The 8626-nt window shown below is 45.9% G+C and overlaps 1 non-coding gene across 1 annotated transcript; it reads right to left on the bottom strand.

The window, feature by feature from the left end:
* Positions 1–6801: 6801 nt before the first annotated feature.
* On the bottom strand, positions 6802–6873 carry TRNAC-GCA. Its single transcript has one exon. It is a non-coding gene; the product is annotated as a tRNA-Cys (tRNA).
* Between the last annotated feature and the right edge of the window lie 1753 nt (positions 6874–8626).

Here is an 8626-nt window from a genome sequence, read left to right as displayed (position 1 = left end):
CTTTCCCAGAGGCCGCGGTCGGGGAAACCCGACCCGGAGAGGAAGGGGTCGAGGGTCCGGCCGGGCGTGGGTGGGCCAGAGCAACTGCCAGGGCCCCGCGCGTCCTCACGTCTTTCCCCCGCGCCCCCGCTCGCCGCAGCCATGACCTACCTTCGTGTCACATTTTGCGTGCCTGTTTGCTGGTGTGGTAACCCCAGTTGTTCCTGGCACATAGTAGGCCTCAAATAAACGTGTGATGCGGGAAGGAAGCGCGGCCCACCCTCCTCTGTCACCCCCTGCGCTTCACGAGTTCGAAGGCCTGGTCTGGGCGGGCGCGGCAAGGGCACTCCGGGGGTGCGGGCGAGGCGCAGCGAGCCTGGTTTTCCTGTCTGGAGAAGGACCCCGTCATGTTTATGGAAGGCTCCTGGAAGGGGGCCTGAGGGGCTAAGCCTGCTGTGCCAGACAGAAGCTTGGAGGGGAAGGGGAGGCTGTGGTCCCACGCAGAGGAGACTCTGCTCTGAGTTTGGAAGCCCCGTCCAGACCTTGCGGCCCAGAGAGCGCTCTGCCTGGGCAATATTGGAGGGAAGGAAAGGGAATTCCTCGCCCAGTCGCCCGGGGCTGGCCCTTGAAGCCGCGCCGGCCATGATCACCTCCCAGAACTCGGGTACGATGCCGACAACCCCTCGACCCGGCCTCCGAGGAAAGGCTCGCGCCCACTCGGGCAAAGCCCCCTCGGTCATACCCGAGACACGTTAGACACAGGACCGGCGTGTGCGCAGCCTGCTGAACAAGGATTTGAAGATATCACAAGGCCCCACCTCGCGGAAAGGGAAAACTTAAAAGTCCAACTTCTTATCTCAAGAGCCCTACAGGCCACAGCCCTCAGGGTAAGTCCCCGCCTGGACTTTAGGCCGGGTCCCACCTCTGTGCCGAGTTGAGGCGGACTCCTTACAGTAATGTGTTCCTGCTCCCGGCTCCTCTCCACCGCCCACCCTCCGGCCCGGGATCCCTAAACTTTAAAACCCCCTAAACCAGGGGTTCCCCGCCTTTTGGGCCAGGGCCCGGTTTTGTGGAAGGGAATTTTTGCATGGACTGGGAGGGGGTTGTTTTGGGATGAAACTGTTCCACCTCAGATCACCAGGCATTAGATTCTCCTAAGGAGCCCGCAACCTGGATCCCGCATTCACAAAAGGGTTCTGGCTCCTATGAGAATCCAGCACCTGCTGATCTGACAGGAGGCAGAGCTCAGGGGCAATGCGAGCAAGGGGGAGTGGCTGTAACTACAGATAAAGTTTCCCCTGGCTTGCCTGCAGCTCACCTCCTGCTGCACTGCCCAGCTCCTAACAGGCCAGGACTGGTACTGGTCCATAGCCCAGGGACTGGGGACCCCTGCTTTAAACTTAAACACCTATAGAAAGAAATCTCTATCCAAGTAAGATGCACCTTTGTTTTAACATGTGCAGATTATTGGCACTTCTTTGACTCAAACTTCCACTTCCTGGCTAGGCTTCCTGCCCCGTTTGTGGACCATCAGTCACTAAAAAGCAGTTCACCAACATGAAATTTGCTGCATGGCCAATTATTTAAATTATGGAGACACTTCCTGGCACCCCCATCCCCCAAATTTTAGTTGCGTCTTTGACCCTGTAGACCTGTATTTACCTCAGCCCGTGTGTGTGCGTTAAAAAATAGTTGTGAAGACCTGTCCTGAACCAGGTTTATTGGATGGCTCTGGACACCGACAAAGGCAGGAGTGGAGCTGAAACACATCTTTAAAAAATCCTTGGCTGGGGCCAGGCACGGTGGCTCATACCTGTAATCCCAGCACTTTGAGAGGCCAAGGCTGGCGAATTGCTTGGGCCTGGGAGTTCCAAACCAGCCTGGGCAACATGGTGAAACCCCATCTCTACAAAAAATGCAAAAATTAGCCAGGTGCAGTGGTGTACCCCTGTAGTCCCAGCTACTTGGAAGGCTGAGGTGGGAGAATCTCTTGAGCCCAGGAGGCAGAGGGGGGTTGCAGTGAGCCAAGATCACACCACAAGCACTCCAGCCTGGGTGACAGAGCAAGACCCTGTCTCAAAAAAAAAAAAAACAAAAAAGAAATTTCGGTGATTCAGATTGGTTGTTTAGCAAATTGATATTCAGTGGTTTAGCTTTTACCATATTTGGCTTTTGGCTATCTGGTCATTGTGTGAATTGACTTTTGGTGAACTAGTCAGCACTTTTCCCAAATGAATCTAAAGGCAAACTGCTGGCCAGTCCTCCATGTGAAAATGGCTGCAACTTTAAAATATTTTCTGATTTTCATTATTATTTCTTTTTCCATCCATGAGGTTATTTAAAAGTACTTTTTAATTTCCAAATGTGAATCTTTTTATGAGCTATTTTGTTTTTGAGTTTTGCCTTATAGTCAGAGAATGTAGTAAGTGATGCTGATTTTTTAGAATTTTCTGAGACTGCTTTGTGGCCAAGTGTGCAATAGATGTTTGAAAACGTTCCATGTTTGCCTAAAAGAGTACATATATTCTAATATTGGTGTAGGATCTAGTTAGAGCTGTAAAATCAAGCTTATCAATCATGTTGTTTATGCCTTCTATAGTTTATCATCTTTTTGCCTTTGGAACTATCAGTTACTAAAGAGGTGTTAAAATCTCATATCAAGTTTGTGCATTTGTCAATTTCTCCCTGAATTTGTGAGAATTTTCGCTTCATGTATTTGGAGGCTATGTGCTTACAAATTTAGAATTGTAGTATTTTCCTGGAGAATTGTTCATTTTATTATTAGAAAGTAACACTATCCCTAATAATAGTCTTTGTCTATAATCCATTTTGTTTGATATTGCTGCAGCTACACTAACTTTATTTTGGCAAGTATTTCTTTGATATATCTTTTCCTGTCCTTTTACTTTCAAACTTTGTGTATATTTATGTTTCAGATGTGTGTCATATAAAAGCATGTAGCTACATTTTATTGTTGCTGCTGAATCCAATATGACAATCTCTATCATAATCATGAATCTACTGATTTGAAAGTTATGCTTTCCTTTTTTATTCATTTAGGGGTTACTCTATAATTTTACACACGTATTTGGTTTAACAGAATCTAATATTAATTACTACTTCTGATCTTCTCACAAATGATAGAAAGCTTTTTGAATATGAGTTTAATCACATTGTTCCCCTTCTGTCTTGTGTGTAATTATTGTTCTTTTTAGTTACATCTTGTTTTTAAGACTCTCTCCTGACATTTGAAGTAACTGTTTTTGTTTTATACAGTCTATGCTGTTTAGATTTACCAATGTGCTCACCACTATCTTTGTTCACTCTTTTCGTGCCTCTTTCTTCTTCCTTCTGGGTTCAATGTTCTTCCTGAAGCACAACTTTTAAAATTTCTTTCAGCAAGGGTATTTTAGAAGTAGATACTTTCAGTTATATAAAATGTCTTACATTTTTCTCACTCCTGAATGATACTTTAGCTAGGGAGAGAACTGTTTCGCACTTTTAATATTTTATTCCATTGTCTCCTGACTTTCATTGTTGCTGTTGAAAAGTCTACTGTCAGTCTAATTATTCCTTTACATATGATTTAATTTCTCTGGCTTCATTTAAAATCATCTGTTTGGCCGGGCATGGTGGCTCACACCTGTAATCCTGGCATTTTGGGAGGCTGAAGCGGGAGGATCACCTGAGGTCAGGAGTCCAAGACCAGCCTGACCAACCTGGAGAAACCCCGACTCTACTAAAAATACAGAAAAAATTAGCCAGGCATGGTGGTGCATGCTTGTAATCCCAGCTACTCGGGAGGCTAAGGCAGGAGAATCGCTTGAATCCAGGAGGCAGAGGTTGCAGTGAGCAGAGATCGTACCATTGCACTCTAGCCTGGGCGACAAGAGTGAAACTCCATTTAAAAAAAAAAAATCTCTTTATCTGTTGTATCATGAAGTTTCACTGTAATGTGGCTAGGTATGGATCTTTTATTTATCTTTCTTGGAACTCGTGAGTCCTAAATCTGAGGTGTCACATCTTTGTAAAGTCTGGAAAATTCTCAGCTATTTCATCTTTTAATATTGCCTCTTCCCAGGCTGGGCATGGTGGCTCATGCCTGTAATCCCAGCACTTTGGGAGGCTGAGGCAAGTGGATCACGAGGTGAGGAGTTCAAGACCAGCCTGGCCAACATGGTGAAACCCCGTTTCTACTAAAAATAAAAAATTTTAAAAATTAGCTGGGCGTGGTGGCGGGCACCTGTAGTCCTAGCTACTCAGGAGGCTGAGGCAGGAGAATGGCATGAACCCAGGAGGTGGAGCTTGCGGTGAGCTGAGATCACACCACTGCACTCCAGCCTGGGCGACAGAGCGAGACTCCATCTAAAAAAAAAAAAAAAAAAAATTTAGGCCGGGTGTGGTGTCTCCCGCCTGTAATCCCAGCACTTTGGGAGGCTGCGGTGGGCAGATCACCTGAGGTCAGGAGTCCGAGACCAGCCTGGCTAATATGGTGAAACCCTGTTTCTACTGAAATACAAAAAATTAGCCAGACATGGTGGCACAAACCTGTAATCCCAGCTGCTTAGGAGGCTGAGGCAGGAGAGTTGCTTGAACCCAGGAAGCAGAGGTTGCAGTGAGCTGAGATCGTGCCACTGCACTCCAGCCTGGGCAACAGAGTGAGACTCTGTCTCAAAAAATAAATAAATAAATAAATATATAAAAATAAAATAAATATTGCCTCTTCCCCATTACACTCTCTTCTTGTGGAATTTGTATTTGACCTTTGTTGGACCCCTTTATTCTGCACCATCTCTTTTAGCTACTCTTTCATATTTTTCATTTTTTTAGGTCTTTGTGCTTCATTCTTAGTGATTTTTAAAAGATTTACATTCTTTCATTCCTAAATCTCTCTTTAGCTTTGTCTAATGTGTGTTTAATCTGTTAATTAAATGATCAATTTTAGTGACTGCACTTCTCGTTTTAGACGTATCTGCTTTATCTTTAAAAAAAGATCATAGGTGTCCATGCTTTCAATTCCTCATGTCTTTAAGATTTTTAAGTATCCTTACTTTATAGTATCTATCTGGTAACTCTATGGCCTGACTTTATGACTTTATTTTGTTTGGTGGTTCTCACTCATAATAGGCTGGTTCCTTGTATATTTTATTACTTTGAATTGTGAGGCCGTCTTAAGCCAGGCTTTATCAATAGGAATCCTGTGCAGCCTGGCTTGAGGGTATGTCCTTCATGGTTTGTGTTTGCTTCTTTTGGATACTCTAGAATCATTGTCAGCCTGAGTATGAGACGAAGTTTCACTCTTGTTGCCCAGGCTGGAGCACAGTGGCACAATCTTGGCTCACTGCAACCTCCACCTCCCAGTTTCAAGCGATTCTCCTGCCTCAGGCTCCTGAGTAGCTGGGATTACAGGCGCCCCCCACCACACCTGGCTAATTTTGTGTATTTAGTAGAGACAGGGTTTCACCATATTGATCAGGCTGATCTTGAACTTCTGACCTCAGGTGATCCACCCACCTCGGCCTCCCAAAGTGCTGAGACTACAGGTGTGAGCCACCAGGGGATACTCTAGAATCACTGTTAGCCTGAGTACTTTTTATGTTAACTTTCAGGTTGAGGAATTTCTGAACCACGTAGGTAGTGTAAATTCAAAGCCATAACAAGTGTGAGGATAGATGTATGGTTATGGATTCTCAGCCCTCTGCCTCCCTAGGAAGAGAAAGATGTCTTGTGTTCTTATGCTAGTGGATGCTTTTTTTTTTTTTTTTTTTTGCTATGCTTTTACTAATATTATGGCTCTCTAAGAGTTTGACTTGGTACAAGAGAAGGGAGACTCAGGTCTTAGGCCAAATCTCCTGTACCCACATGGCTGTGAAAACTGAAGCACCTTGGTTAGCTCACCACAACCACCACAGGCATGCCCAGGATCAGCTCATATTACCTGTCAGGGTTTTAGTTCATCCCCCACTGCCACCCCAGAGATATCCTTTACTGTTATGAGAGCTCAGCTATATATAAGAATATATATTTACTATATCTTGTCTTGCATTTCTGGGTGTTTTGAGGTAGGAGGCGTTTTAGATTATCTAGTTGAGAATGTTTATGGTAACAGAACATTTCATTTAAAAATAGCGCCCCTTCTTTTTTTGTTCAGCTGTCCTTGTCATTGCTTGGATCATTTCTTCATTGGACTATTTTGCTCACCACAGACAGTTCTTGCTTATCTCTGTCTTTCCTGTGTCTGGCATTGAGAAGGAATCAGATGACGAATGAATGAATGATTCCGTGGATGAACGGGCGAGTGAGAACCACTGCCCTCATGTCAGTAGGCATCGTGAAGATAGAGCACGGCCAGAGAGCCCAGGCCTCTGTCAGGAAGGTGGATTGGGGCAGTGTTATGCTTGAGCTAGCTTGCAGCAGACAGCCATTTGTTAGCACACCTTCCCAACTCCATGTTCATCATCTCATATTTGTAGCTTGAAATTTGCCATGGTGGTATTATTTTTCACTCTGTGAAATTGGAAAACACTACAAATCACCCCCCTCAGAGCTGGTCGTTAAACATTTACCTGCACTTCACTGATTTGGGGTCATGAAAATGTGTAGAAAAAGTGAAACAAAACCAGGCAAGGTAGAACAAAGCCTTTGGTAAGTGAAATAAAAAGTCCAAGTTGAAGGAATTTATCAATCTGAGACAGTGACAGGGTTTAAAGTTGTTCCTGGCTTTTTCACAGATTTAGGGAAGCTCAGTATCCTGAGATTTAGGATTGGAGAAGGGTGCCGAATCTTCAACACCAGCTCCAGGGAGTAAAATAAGAACACCACAGGGGGCACCTGGATTTGAACCAGGGACCTCTTGATCTGCAGTCAAATGCTCTACCCCTGAGCTATACCCCCAATGGAAGTGTAAGCCTAAGCAAGACCTTTTATCTGTGCAGTCATGCCCAACATTCCTATAAAATTTTACCACAGATGCTCATTCCAGCTGGGCCTCCTCAAAGCTGCCAAACCTCCCTAACTACAATTTTATCTCCCTCATGCAAAACAAGTGACAGTTCCCCTTCCTGTAGCAGCTTCCTTGTGCTTTCAGGAAGAGGACTGACACTGGCATTTAGAGCTGGAAGGGCCTTCAGAGTCACTCATTTGTGCCCTTCACAGTGCACATTTGACAACAGAGATTCGACATTAATGTTCTTCCCAGGCACACACACTCCTTATTGACAGATTCAATCTACTCTTTCTGACTTTGGTTCAGGTCCCTGTTACTAAAAGAGACTCTCTTATCTTCTCTTGTCCTTGTCGTCTATTGGCTCAAAATGGTAAAGACTTCATAGATAGACCCATATGAATAGATTTATACACATCCAAGACCATGGAGGGGGCTAGAATATGGACTTCGAAGAGCAGGAATGTGCTACCTGGGAAGCACTTTCTGCAAGGAAAAGCTAATGGGGAACTCCAAGATTTGAACTGGTGCATGAACTGGACCCCTGGAGCCAGTCCTCACACTCCATGCCCCAGCCCCAGGGATCAGCCAGAGCAGATGGTGGGCACCAGAATTTAAACCATGGATCATGGCAAGCTGCTCGTCCTCTGATTATGCTGTAGTTCAGTGGCATAGGATACAGAGAGCTGAGGCTTAGGGAATGGAACTGGCAGGAGAGGGGGACATTCCAGAGGACAGGTGAGTACAGGAGGAACTGGGCTGGAGGAGAGCAGACCTGGCCAGGCACTAGGAGTGCGGATGCTACCTCTGCAGGTGGCATACAGGGGCAGTCCCGCTGAGGGCAGGCTGGTTCCACTCCCAGGTGTCTGGCTTGGGGATTTGGAGAGTTAGCAGTGCCAATCACTGACGCAGCACTTAGGAGGAAGCGGAGGAGGGGGAGGGGACAAGGGAGGAAGAAGAGGAGGAGAGGGAGGAGGGGAAGAGAGAAGTAGAGGAGAGGGAGAGAATAGGGAAGAGGAAGAGGAGGGAGAAAAAGGGGGGGAAGGAGAGGAGAGGGAAGGAATAAGAGGAAAGGGAGAAGACAGAGGAGGGAGGAGGAGGAGGAGTTTGAGTGTGGACTTCCTGAGTGTGACTTTTCTGCAAGAACTATGGAATGAGAAGAAGAGGGTTTTGTTTTACACAGGCAGAGGAAAGAGTGGCCAGCCAGGCAGGAGGACGAGGGAGAAGGAGCAGTGTCCTGAAAGCAAAGGGAGGAGAAGAGAGTTCTACGAAGGGGGAGGAAGGGGACAATAATAATTAAAAAATAATAATAATAGGCCAGGCACAGTGGCTCACGCCTGTAATCCCAGCACTTTGGGAGGCCAAGGTGGGTGGGTCACTTAAGATCAGGAATTCAAGACGAGCCTGGCCAACATGGCAAAACCCTGCCTCTACTAAAAATACAAAAATTAGCTGGGCGTGGTGGTGCATGCCTGCAATCCCAGCTACTCAGGAGGCTGAAGCAGGAGAATTGCTTAAACCCAGGAGGCAGAGTTTGCAGTGAGCCGAGACCATGCTGCTGCACTCCAGCCTGGGCGATAGATCGAGACTCCGTCTCAGAAAAAACTAATAACACCTCTTACACAATGCATATTCTGTGCCAGGCATTGGTCTAAGTGTTTATATATATTTATTGGCAACTGAGTATTATTATTGGAAGGCAGT

The sequence above is a fragment of the Nomascus leucogenys genome, chromosome 13 (assembly GCF_006542625.1).
Source record: "Nomascus leucogenys isolate Asia chromosome 13, Asia_NLE_v1, whole genome shotgun sequence".
NCBI lineage: Eukaryota > Metazoa > Chordata > Mammalia > Primates > Hylobatidae > Nomascus > Nomascus leucogenys.
This window is presented reverse-complemented; position numbering and strand designations above follow the sequence as displayed.